We start from the raw sequence: 14,445 nt of genomic DNA, 5'->3' as shown, positions 1-14,445 counted from the left end.
GTTTGGAGCTATAACACATTCAACATGTATTTCATTGCTCAATTTTATGTTTTTGGGCACATCATTATTTTTGTACTAAGTTATCTCGATGAGTATAGGTATGCCTCCCCCGCCTCACTGAGATCAGTATCACAAAATAAAAGGAGACTTGCATTGGTCTCACCCCCTCTATCCCTATCCTCTTTCGCTTTAGCACTATTGGTCTCTCTCTCTCTCTCTCTCTGACTCCACTTTGTTTTCTAGTGACTATGTCCTTACAACGTATTTCGGTCATATGTTTTGCTCCTAACACTCGTACGTTGAGGGGGAATCTGTTATCACCAAAAAATTGATCATCTAGCCTTAATTTACTAGATGGATCAAAGGACACCATCTAAGGCCAATTTTTCCATAGTAAAATTGCTTTCGCTATGAGAAATTACTTAATAAACCACATTTGTTAAGTAATTTATAATTAAACCCATGAAGAATAATTAAATAAATCACTATTTGTTTAATTATCTTATAGGAATAATTAATTAAACCATTTATTAATTAATATTCCTTGTCATATTTGACCGAGTTATGAAAAATAAATAGATAAATTATTAATTATCTAAATTTTCTCTAGGAATAATTAATTAAACACTAATTAATTATTATTCCTTGTCATGTTTTACTAAATCCCTCAATAATAATTAAATAAATAATTATTTGTTTATTATTCCTTAACTATATTTCTTGAGATGATAAATAAATCATTTATTTATTTATTATTTGTAAATAAAACTTTAAATACTTTTTCCCTCCTAACCAAATATAATAGAATATTCTGATTGGTTATTCCTATAATGGGGTTAATAATATTTTATTATTTCTCATTATTCGAGGATAACTCAAAATTTTGTTATAAATAGAAGGTTTTTCCATTCATTATTCACTTTTGATTATTTTCATTGTTGCACTCATTGTTGTAACTCTGATTATTATCACTGTCACACACCATTTCTTTTTCCATTTCAATTCCCATTGAGCTCAAACATTTTATTTTTTGGGTGTACACATTATAGAGGAGAGAGACTCTACAAAAGCTGAAGACATTTGAGGATAGCCATAAACTCATCCCATAGAGGGTGACTGGTAACATTTATGTTTTCCCTTCACAGGTGTTATTTAATAAAATTTATTCTTTGTATATCTAGTTTCCATTGGATTATTGGAGTTGCCAACAATTATTACTATTTCATTTTGTTGTTTAACTATGATTCTGGCATAGATGAGGATTTTGACAAGTATTGTTTCTATCATTTGTTGCAGATCTACAATGTTTAGCATCCATTTATATTGTTGAGGTTGTTTTTCATCCATAGTCTTAGGTGATTTCTTTTCATACACCTTTGAGAAGAAAACACTAACTAACTATATATATATACCCTTCTTGGTATCATATGAAGCATGAATCAATCAATCAAAATCTGGGTTTGGCTTTTCTCTTCAAATCTCAATCTAACGATCTAAATTTGGAATTCTAGTTTTTTTTGCCATTATGTGGTTTTTCTCATTGACGTAATCTACTCCATCTGAATGCTCAATCTATTGTGGAAACATAGATGCTTGATCTGAAGTTCCATCATTATTGAATCCACTTTCCATCCTACCACATGAAACATTTTCTGAATTGTATCACCATTACGAGAGGTAGCATATTTCATCTCCTCCAGACGGGTAAATGGTAAAGTTGTGAAGTGTTAATTTATTAGTGCTGCAACACTCACGTGATGGGATAATACATGGAATGAAAAAATTTGTACAAGAATAGAAAGAATTATTATGGAGTGGATGAGAGAACAATTGCACACCATCATTACAATTTAATCACTCAAGTGAACCCACAGAACTATTTGAATCGCGCCAACTGTATCATTAGGGGAATTTTGAGGTCTAAAATGGGCCTGCTAAGAAAAATATACAACCAAAATAAAATTTATAAGAACGAATAGAATTCAAGGTGGTGATGTCAACCATGGGATATGATTCACCATTTTTGGAGTAAAAAAGTAAAAAGATCAAAAAATAAAAAAATAATAAAACTACTTTTTCAACTCGTATTTTCAACTTATCTCCCTAAGATTTTACTCAAGTTTCAAGTGGGAGTACTTGTTGGATGCACAATTTAATTCTCCATCCAAGGAGTACCCATGGTGCATACTTTTGATAGACCCTGCTACATGAAAAATGAGAAATACATAAAAAAACAAAAACTTGATTTCAATCTCATTCTTCATGTATTTCTCATTTTTTTTCTAGCAGGGTCCAACGAAAGTATGCAACATGGGTACTACCTAGATGAGGAATAAAATTTTGCATCAAATGACTTTTTCCTCTCAAAATTTGAGTAAACCCATAGGGAGATAAGTTGAAAATTTGAGTTGATTTTTTTTTTCTTTTTTACCTCTAAAATTTGATGATGTAATCTAATCTTATTTTATTATTTCCACTATTATTTTATAATTTTCTCAGGAGGCCCATTCCAGACGTCAAAATTCCCCTAATGGGAGAAAAAATGTTAACAACAGAATTACATGTCTACTCCTCTCCAAAGAAAAATTGTCAATCTTTCTAATCCAATAATCCATGCATGCATCAAGATATATAAGGTTTCATTCGAAGAGTGCGAGCTCCACACAGTGCTTGATAGGCCACATATTTCTGTTACACAGTATTTTGTCATACCTCCTATTCACTTCTTGTTCCATATCCCAACGTGCTAAGACATTGACTACTCTGCAACATATCCATCATGATATACAAACAAAAATCTCCTTGAAGAAGCAAAGGAAAACCTCCCTGAATTCATCCTCAATAAGGTTAACTAAAAACCTAAGTTTTAACATCAGTGCGCTTTGCTCCACTGCCTTCCCATGCTGATGGCAGGTTTCACAGTTATACACTAGCGCTGCCAACATGAGTTTTGATAAGGAAGCCCACATTGAACCTCTTCTAGCAGGTTTTCCAAACTAGAAGAGAAGCTTCATGCACTAAAACCTTTGAGAATAGTGAGTTTGATATTGATTGTTGTTGATATGGTCAAGATCTCCCATTTCGACCTCTTGATATTATCATCATGCGTTTTCCCCTTGAGATGTTAACCTTCCTCCCTCTTTTGTGGATCCCCATCTCCCTCTCCCTTCCTATAAATTAACTCCCTTCTACACCCAAATGGTTGGTCATTAATTGTTGCATCCCTATGCTAAGATTATGCTTACATGCTACCCATTCTAGGTTGGAGGAGTGCTTGAAGAGTCTTTGCTTGGACTTGGACATCCACCGAAAGAAGGTCTCCAACATCAAGGAATAGGTTGTATGCTTCCCTTTTTGGCTTATCAATATATACATATGATGTTCACTTTCCATAATTGTGTAAACGTTTCTGCTTTTACCTTAATACTCCTTCATCTATTAAATAGTTTATGTTTGATGTATGCCATATATGCTCTTGTATCTTTCATAGCTCTTTGTGTTGGCATTATGATACAGGTGTTTTCCTTGATGGCAACTCACTCAGATGACAATTCTTAGTGCAATAGCAAAGAATTATAGATCAGATTGGGCACTGCAACCCCAATCACATATGTCCATAAAACAAGGGCTTCTAAACCCCTAAAAGTATTGTTTCACACCCTAAAGGAACAAGGTAAGCTGATTACATCATCTCCCAGAAGTTCTCCATGAAAAACTACTTAGAACTGGTCAAAACTGGACCATACAGACTTCTCCATGTATAGGGTGCGATGCATCTCACCTATTACACATGGGGGGTGCGATGCATACTAGAAATCCCTTCTGTAGGGTGCGATGAGCGAGAGCAAACAAATGGCAGAAGCAGTTTGCTAGGTGGAAACTCAAAAAATCTTCTAGAAACTGCTCATATGACACTTGCCTCTCTGAATTCGCCCAGGGATGAGTAAGAGATCATGAAATCTCCAAGTGGAACCAAGAACTATCAGTGAAATGACACTAATAAAAATCCTAGAAGCTGACTCACTCTCCTGTAAACACCTATATATCGATCCCTCATCCTAGAGATCCAGAGGCTGGAATTTTGTAACTTGCAAGGAAGTGCTATTGGTTTCTCTTTGAAGACATTGTTGGGTCATCTTGATTTGTATGAGGTGAAGAGGGCTTTCATGCTGGGAGGATGATGCTGGATTAGACAGCTTGGTTGTAATCCTCTCTTCTCCTACTTCTATCAATAAAGCTATTTGAGTTTTCCTCCATATGCTTGTATATCTCTGAATCTTGTATTTGTATATGCATTTATATGGTTAATGTACATCCGATCCTACATTATTTATGGTTTTAGATATCTATGCTTTGATGGTATTTTGCTAATTTGATTCTATAGGTGTTCTTGAAGTGGGACAAGTGAGAAAGGAGTGGCAAAAGCTCTATCAAAGGAGAGAGGAAACAAGCAAGGAGACTAGCGAAAGACTGAGGTTGGTACTCTCTGCTTCTCTCTCATCTATCTCTCATAAAGGAAAACACAAGTAACTTTAGTTTATTTGTTTCTAGGATAGGTACCCATCTTAGTGGGACGAGCAGCTCTGAATGGACACTAGTTTTCCTGATAACAAAATGGTGACTCCACTGGGGAATGAATAGTTTGTTTATTTTGTTATTGTTGTTTTCTTTATAAACCACAAAGGGAGCCTGAAGTTAAGCCAACTAGCCTTCGAACTACTTTTTCTATGCAAATGCAAAGTAGATCAATGTTGCTTCAGGCAATCTCTAGGTTGGTTTATGAACTGAACATATAGCTTGCAAACATCCTAAGTGCCCTGGTGGTAGCTCAAATAATCTCATTAGATCAGCCCCTATACTTTGTGTTTATTGACAATCATTAGCTCAGCCTAAATCCCTGAACTTAGCTGCAAACTGTGAGTGAAAAACAAGCTCAGTCTCATCCCTGGACCATTGCAATGTTTCTTCTTGGCAACCTAGATGCATTGCACCTCCCGTGTGTTGCAGGTGAGATGCATCCCTGTTTCCCTATGTTACAAGTGCGATGATTGAATGAGACTGTTTCTGCCTCCAGATTTTGGTTTTTTCTTCATTGTCTCCAGCTTTATTCAGTAGTTTTGTTGTCTATGATCAGTATATCGCTGTTGAAAACATCTTCCTTTGCATTATTCAGCCTCCTTCATAAGGAATTGTGAATGTTTTTTAATGTATTTTTCATCATTTACAATTCTCCTTTGCAAATAGTAGCTTAATTGAATTGTTGTCTTTTGATTTAAAAGTGTCACAAGTGTCGTTTTCAATCAAGAAAAAGAGTGTCGCAAAGCATTCCTCTTTTAGATAGTTGATTACACCTTTTCCATTGTATTTGATTTGAATTAATAGTATTTCAAGTGTCAAAAGCAATTTTAAATTTGAAATCACAAAGTGTTGTCTTGGCTTTACTTTCGTTTTTTGAAAAGAAAATTGTTAGTACTGTCGCTTTGAAAGAAGATAGTTCAGATCTATACTTAGTTTTCTTTTTGTCATTCTCATATTAAGGGAACTATAAAACAATACATGCATGTGCATTTGCATTAAGACTGCATGTTAAAGTTGATTCAGGAAAAGTGCATCTAGTGTGTGCTCTCTGCTCTATGTTGAAATAATTCCATCTCTCTTTCGTTAGTAGCTAGGATTTTCATTGTGAAAAGAAAGTAAATGACTGTTTATCATCTTAGATTGCATATTTCGGAATTGTATATCCACATCATGCAGTGAACCTTAAAGGAAAACTTCTTAAGAAAGATCAACTGTAAAATAAACCTCAATGAACATAAAAATGCTTTGGAACCCAACGCACAACATTTAGAAGTCTAGGCTAGAGACGTATTTTGGCATCGTAAAGCCTGGTAACTATCTCTTTCATCGTAGGTTGGGTGATTCCTCCTATTTGAGACGATAAGTGCCAGTACGTACTTGTGCTCGCACATACTGTCGAGTATATATTGGGAGACCACAATAGGCTACATCCTTTATCCTTAGAAAGCCGTGTTTGTCGCCCTATCGATCACAATGCATTGAACACAACATTCGTGAAGATTGACTACCGCACTGTAAAAAGTATTATGGAGTTTTTCGATTCGTTTGGTAATCCCTCTGTCTAGATGACCAAAGTAGTCACTTTCGTTCCTTTTCAGACTCCTTAAAAGAAAAGGTCCATCTGAGCACTTGTCACTTCAGGCTCATTAAAAATCGAAGGCGTCTAGAGTCATCTTTAGCTTTTTCTTGACTCTTAAAAATTGAAAAAGCAAGTTGTGTCAAACCATCATAAAATTTATTTTAATCGGAATAACGTCACTGTTCCCTCGTTGGTCTTAGGTTGAGAAAATGGAGTCTACCAATCAAGGATTTCCCTTGGGGGAAATCCTAGCGATTTCTCTTCTTAGGGCGATGTTGGTGCTCCACATATGGCTACATTGTCCCTTCCAAGACTCATAATTGGCCTGCTAGTATGGCTTTTCTCGACCTCTATCATTCAAAACACCACAATTCCTCATAAATCCAATCAACAACTAGATGAATTTTCTCCCCCACCTTCTACTTCATTTGTTTCTCCCTCTCCTGCTTCCTCTTTGCTTGGTGAAGCTAGTAATGCTAAAAACAAAGTAACTGAGAAGAAGAAGAAAGGGAAGGAGAAGAAGAAGAAGAATCCAACAACAAAAGGGGGAAACCGTGCATCATCTGGCAAGAATCCACACACTGCACCTTCCAAACCTAAATCTCCATGTGTCATTTGCAAGGGAGACCACTATCATCAAGATTGTCCCTGCATCCCATGGATCTTGAGGGACTGGTCTCCTTGCTTGCACAATTCGGTGTCTTCAACCGCTGACGATCATGTTGAGAGCACACCGTCAATTAGTGAAAACAAAGTCAATGGAAAAAAAGGAAGATCTAAATTTCCTTGTAGACTGTGTGAAGGCGATCATGCCCTCCACCGTTGTCCCTTCCTAGAAGAAGCTACAAGAGTCTTGCGTAACTATCCTACGTCACCGCAGCGACTTCCTCCTAGATACAAGAAAGTCTTACCGAGTCCATCGCTAGTTGAAAATCTGACTGACACACCATTGTTGTCAGTCAAAGCACCTATCATTGAAGATAAACCCTCTGAGTCCACACCGGACCAAAGTCAACAGGTCAAGACGGCAGTCGACCCAATCTTGTCTTCAGAGGGTCCACCTTCAAATGATACTGTCACCAACGAGAATGAGAATGACATCGTTCAAATTCTTTTCGTAAACACAGACTCCGACGAACATGGGGTCAATCTACCCATTCCTTTACTAGAGGAAGGAAGTTCATCAGAGATTTGTCTGGCCACTTATTCGGTCCCACCTCCAAGCAATCTAGTCATTTCCTTCGATTGGAATCTACTAGGTGGACCTCACCTACCATCTAATGTACCATTCCGAATCATAGTACTAGCTTACAGAATGATCATGGTTGGTACTATCATAGATGAAGGGGCTTTTGTGACTATCCTTTCCTCAATTCCTTCGAAAGCACTTGGTTTGCCATCGCTTCTACCTAAGATTCGAAATCTAACAGGCTTCAACAAAGGAACTAGTTGACCGTTAGGGATCCTTCCAAATTTGCCTATAACTTTGAGAAGGAAAACCATTCATCTAAACATAATGGTAGTCTAAGGACCTCTAGATTACAATCTACTCCTTGGGCGTGACTACATTTATAGCACAGGAGCTATCGTTTCCTCACTCTTCCAAGTGATGTGTTTTCCACATGAAGGCAGAGTGGTCCAGCTCATTGACCAGCTTTCATTCCCTGGTTCAAACACAACTATTAGTCAAATGCCATCCCTAGCTGGTCTTCTCGCACAAGGAATGTCTAATCAATCTCTAGTCTATCCACCTGATGAGCGCAAGTGATTCGGTGATTGTGACTGAAACCCAGGAGTCATGCGCCTTGGTATGCTTCAGCAGGAAAACCCCAAATATAAGATAGGTTTCTGCGTAGGAATATGACTAGTTTGACAATCCTGTCCATTTAGGAAAATGGATCAGACTAGAAAAAGATTCGCCCGTCAAAGGTTAGGCGATTGGAACTTGAATCACCTTCGTCCATTTCGATAGACAAAGATGAGGAAGCATTTTATCTACTACGTAGATGGAACAATCTTGCTAATGCAAGAACTTTCGTATGGTAACCTGGAAGCTCTATTTCGTTATACCTAGGGGCATGCAAACCTTTTTGCATGCAAGTGAAAAGCAGCCATTTATTTTCTTAGTTTGTAGACTCTTAACGCTTTAAACTCGTAGGTTGGTCATTCCTAGCTTGCATAATGAAAGGCTCCAGGAGCAAAGTTGTGCATGGGGCAAGCTCCCTAAAAAATTAACTTACTGATGAGACATCCTTATTATACGACTAGCACAAGCAGTTTTACACAAAGTTCAAGCTCATTAAAAAATAAACCTAGCCACGAGTAGTTTTACACGAAGTTCAGGCTCGTTAAAAAAATAAACCTAGCAATGAGAAAATGTTCCCCCAAAGTTTCAGCTCATTAAAAAATGAACCCACCTTCAGTAAATAATATTTGCGATCGTATAATTATCAGCTTTTGAACCTTGGTCATGTTCTCACAATCACCTCCTCTTTTTTAGCCGATCATATGCCTCCATTTGATTGTTTACCCTTTTGAGGAACAACTGCGACGAGTGATTCGTGATTGAAAAATTCCAAACCTTACCTGGAACCAGTTGCTATCCAAAAATGTCACTCGCTCCTCAATAAACGAGTCTCCTTTAAGCTCTTTTCATTTGACTCGTAAAATATGAAAAGATTTCGGAGAAATTGGCCTCTCCAGCTCATTAAAACAATCAGAAGTGCCATCCCTCCTCTAGATTTTAATATTTTTGGACCTGATGGATCATTACACCAAAAGATCAAGTGCTTGTCTTGTTCGTCTCGTTAAAACTATCGAAAATTCATCCCTTTCATATTATTTTACACTTTTTCGGACTTAAGGGATTACATTATGAAAAAGGACCACTGGAGTTGCCTTTTCGTCCCTTTTAGACTCTCTAAAATTGAAAAGGACCAAGTTATCTTTGTCGTTAAACTCGTTAAAACAATAGCGACAAACTTGTCCATGCAGAAAAGAGTGAGTTTCACTGTCACTAGGCTTGTTAAAACATAGCGACAGGTTTGCCTGAAGGGAAAATTATAGAACAAGCATATGTTATCCTCCTAGTCAGCAATGACTGGGGAAAAAGGGGAAGAAATCTTGAATAACTTCATTGGTAGCAGGTTTCTCTTGAACATGAAACTTTCACTCCATCACCATGATTGAGTGGGGTTGGGTTATTCCGTTCACCGATCACATCACCATTGGTCCACCGCACCATCCATTTTTGCGGTTAACGCTACCAATCCATTTTAGTGTCACCGATATTTTCAAGAGAAGTTGCTTAGAGAATTCACCAACCTAGCTAATGCCTCATCTGTTGCAATACCTTCACTCTCCATTTTTCATGACCGCCACCCTGAACCTTGTATCATCAGATCGTTTTCACCTCCAAAACATCATTTGCTCCATTTCATGTCGTAGATGTGGGATTCATTAAGGCCCTTCTACGACAGGTCACTTCCTGTTGACATTAGCATATTATCCAAGAAGTTGACTTAGGAACAACCCTCTCAGTACTTTGAAGCTTGCATGCCTCAATGGCAAGTTTCTCACTTCTGGCGACAGGTTTACATCAATGGCCTTCGATTGAAATATTTTGCGTGGTGTTCAACATCAACTCATGTATTCACACCACGTGAATTGTATAGCCGTACCTTGAGGGTCATTATCATTATCGATGATTCCTCTCACACCTGTTAACAGCTCACATCATTGGCTGGTAATCAGGCAATGTCTTTCCATGTTCGACATCATAACATATTTTTCACATGGATCGACTTGTACTTCGGGCGAAGATTGGACGAGTTTGAAGACCTCGGATCTAGTTTCATCCATCTAGGCTGCAATATATTCAGGAAAATAAAGACATTAAATGTACATCACATCTGCATAGATAATCATCCAAAGTAAATAATGATGGCTCTACCAGAATCATCAGTTTGCCACACAGACGATTGTCTGTCTTATGTACATGAATATGAATTTATAAAGTTGAGCATGGGAATGCCTGCCTCAGCTAGATCATGAAAATATTGTGAAGATAATGTATTGTATTGTATCTTATTATAGGTCACCTTCCAGTTCGAAAAACCTCGGATCCTCATTATAAAGCATTTCACCCGACATCAAAAGATTTACGACCTCATGCTTTAGGGGGCAACTGTTATAGATATATTTGGGCACTACAACCCCAATCACATATGTCCATAAACCAAGGGCTTCTAAACCCCTAAAAGTGTTGTTTCACACCCTGAAGGAACAAGGTCAGCTAATTACATCATCTCCCAGAAGTTCTCCCTGAAAGACTACTCAGAATTGGTCAAAACTGGACGATACAGACTGCTCCATGCATAGGGTGCAATGCATCTCACCTATTACACATGGGGGGTGTGATGCATACTGGAAATCCCTTCTGTAGGGTGCGATGAGTGAGAGTAGACAAATGGCAGAAGCAGTTTTCTAGGTGGAAACTCAAAGAATCTTCTAGAAACTGCTCATATGACACTTGCCTCTCTGAATTCGCCCAGGGATGAGTAAGAGATCATGAAATCTCCAAGTGGAACCAGGAACTATCAGTGAAATGACACTAATCAAAATCCCAGCAGCTAACTCACTCTCCTGTAAACATCTATATATTGATCCCTCTTCCTAGAGATCCAAAGGCTGGAACTTTGTAACTTGCAAGGAAGTGTTGTTGGTTTCTCTTTGAATACATTGTTGGGTGATCTTGCTTTATATGAGGTGAAGATGGCTTTCATGCTAGGAGGATGATGCTGGATCAGACAGCTTGGTTGTAATCCTCTCTTCTACTACTTCTATCAATAAAGCTATTTGATTTTTCCTGCATATTCTTATTTATTTCTTAATCTTGTATTTGTATATGCATTTATATGGTTATTGTACATCTGATCCTACATTATTTATGGTTATAGATCTCTATGCTTTGATGGTATTTTGTTGCTTTGATTCTATAGGTGTTCTTTGAATTGGGACAAGTGAGAAAGGAGTAGTGAAAGCTCTATCAAAGGAGAGAGGAAACAAGCAAGGAGACTAGCGAAAGACTAAGGTTGGTACTCTCTGCTTCTCTCTCATCTATCTCGCATAAATGAAAACACAAGTAACTTTAGTTTGTTTGTTTCTAAGATAGCTACCCATCTTAGTGGGACTAGTAACTCTGAATGGACACTAGTTTTCCTGATAACAGACTACAGAGAATGAAGAAAGAGAGATATACGTAGGTTCACCATGACAGAGTAGCGTATACACGTAGGTTAATGGACCAAAAGGAGCGTATAACATACACACGCACTTTCACAGAATGAAAAGCATGTATATCTTAGAAAACCATGTTTTGGTCCAAGGTATTTGGTCCATGGTATTTTGATCCATGGTATTTGGTCCGAGGCATTGACCCCAGTTATTGTGTCCAAGGTATTGGTTCTAAGTGGTTTTGGTCCATGGTATTGAGAAACGCCTAAAACTATATAAGAAGGAGAAGATCATTAGTCCAGTGTGTGCAAGTGTGCAAGGACTAAATATCTGATGAAGTGTGAGATCTAGTATCCAGGTTATAGGTTCGTGATGCTTTGTTTTATCTGATTCAAGGATGCACCTATGTGGATGATGATCGATCAGGGTCCTTAGGCTTGAAATGAATTATCATTATCCGGTTTGATTATGTATAATCTAGATCTGAATGTTGACGCATGGGTTATTCTGTAAATGTTATGATCTAGGTATCACTGAATTCTGAAATAGCTGTGAAGTTGCTTAAGTTAGTATTTGTAGATCTGTACACGGGTTCGCTTTGGCAAAAGCACGTATACACACTGGTTCGGCTCATCAGAGCAGCGTATACATGATGAAATATGATATCTGAATTTGCAGATGGTTCTAGTGGTTGTTGCGGAGTTCTAGGTTTTTCTCTATGTTCTGGTGATAGGTCTTTAGTGATTCAGTAGTGGGTGATTCAGAGATTGATGATTGAATGATTGGTTAATGCAATAGTTGCATTGTATTGGTGATTTATTTTGAGCTTCAATGTTGTTGATGGGTCTAGTATGAAAATTGGATGAAATGTGGCCTTCAGATTATGGAGTTGTGATCTAGGAGTATCCAGTCTGAAAATTTATGAAACGTGATCCCTGGAGGAAGAGAGAAGGTCGTAGCCTTCTGTAGGCTGGTGCCTACGTACTGGTAAACATATTAGCCAGTACAAGAGCTAGGGGGTTGGAGCTCCCTTCCAGTAGAAGTTGGAGAATGAGAGAAGGTTGTAGCCTTCTGCAGGTGGGTGCCTGCATACTGGTATGAGTCTGTGCCAGTGCAAGATTGTAAATAGGTTTTTCTTATATTAAAGGAAGACAATAGCAGGTGGCTTTTGTCGCGCATTGGGTTTCCACCTTATGTCTTGGTGTTCATGTGTGTGATGATCTGTTCAGTTTTTACTACACCTGGGTACTATTTATATGGTTAATAAAGTTCTAATGCACTAATTAAAGATCAACATATGATGAATTAACTGAATCATAAGCTTGTTGGATATACGCTAGTTGCATTAAACACAGTTGTATGTACACGTGAGTACCCTTAACTGAAGTTGAATATATGAATCTAATTATGGAAATGAGAAAGTTATTGATTTCCTAATATTGATTCACCCCCCCCTCAGTATTATTTCCAACAATTGGTATCAAAGCGGGTCCTTCAGAAGAAGCTTGATTGCTTGAAGGGAGATCCATCAAAATGAATAATCCAGAGAGCATGGGATCCATCAGACCGCCAATCTTCGATGGGAGCAATTTTGTCTACTAGAAAATAAGAACCACATCCTATCTACAATCACTCAGAACGGATGTTTTGGAAATTGTGGAAAAAAGGGTATACATTTCCAACATCAATTCCTATAGATACGGTAGGTAAAAAGGATTATGAAACCAATGCCAAAGCTGTCACTATTTTATTGGGAAGTTTGTCAAAATCACAGTTTGTCAAATTCATGCAACTCAAATCAGTGAAATAAATATGGGACAAAATCGTTCTAAGCTACAGAGGAGACTCTCAGGTAAAATCTGCTAAGCTTCAAACTCTAAGAATTTAGTATGAAACTCTTAAGATGCAGAGTAATGAAAGCATACCCAATTACTTCCTATGTATAGATCAGATTGTCAATTGTATGAAGAATCTGGGTGAAGAAATTAAGGAAGTTGTCTTAGTTGAGAAAGTTTTGAGATCCTTGTCTGCTAAATTTGAACCCAAAGTGTCTGCCATAGAAGAAAAATAGGATCTGCAAAATATCACTATGTTGCAGCTTCACGGAATCTTAACTTCCTTTGAGATGAGAAAAGGAGGACCATCAGATATGAGAGAAGCCGCATTTAAAGAATCAACAAAGGGAAAAGAAAAACTCTATGAATCAGGACACATTTTAGAAGAAGAAGATGAGGTAAATTTTGTCAAGCAACTTCAACGAGGTTCTGGAAGGTTCAAAGGTAAGCTACCTTTCAAATGATTTTCTTGTGGTAGAGTTGGTCATTACGCTACTAGATGCCCTCATAACAAAGGAAAGATGTCTGAAGGAGGTAATAGAAGTTGTTATACTCATGATGATAGTGATGGCTTGTCCAATAGTGATGAAGATGATCAAGAAATTAAACTACTCATGGCATATGAAAATAATGGCTTGGAAAAGGAAGACTTCCTTAAAGAAATCAGTCAACTTAAAATCAGTTTGGCAGAAAAGGATACATTTATAAACACAGTGACACATCAACTCACTAAAAAGGGAAAACACAATGAAGTGTTAGAATATGAAGTAGTAAGTCTAAGAAAAGAACTTGAAAAGACAAAGACTCTGAATCTTAAATTTGCTAAAGGATCAGAAACGTTAGATGAAATCCTCAAAGTTTAGCATTCACCACTTATAAAGACTAGTCTTGGTTTTCATTAAGGTGAATCTAGCTCATAGTGTAAGGTAAGAAACTCCAATGAAAAATCTGAGATGCTCAACAAGGAAATAAAAGGTGAACCCCAACAACAACCAAGGAAAGAAATGCTTCAAAGAAAATCTTTTACTCCTAACTGTGGAAGTGTTATTCGGTTATTTTATTCAAGGAATGATGTTGAATGTTTTATATGTCATAATATTGGACATGTTGCAACCAGATGTAGAAGTAGAATGGTTCAAAACCATCGCACAGAAACATCATCACATTCCATGTACTTTAAGAGATATTGTTTTGCTTGCAATATGTTTGGTCACAAAG

This window comes from Pinus tabuliformis, chromosome 2_2, assembly GCF_031772625.1.
Source record: "Pinus tabuliformis cultivar Carrire ecotype Pingquan chromosome 2_2, CPIR1, whole genome shotgun sequence".
Classification (NCBI taxonomy): domain Eukaryota; kingdom Viridiplantae; phylum Streptophyta; class Pinopsida; order Pinales; family Pinaceae; genus Pinus; species Pinus tabuliformis.
This window is presented reverse-complemented; position numbering follows the sequence as displayed.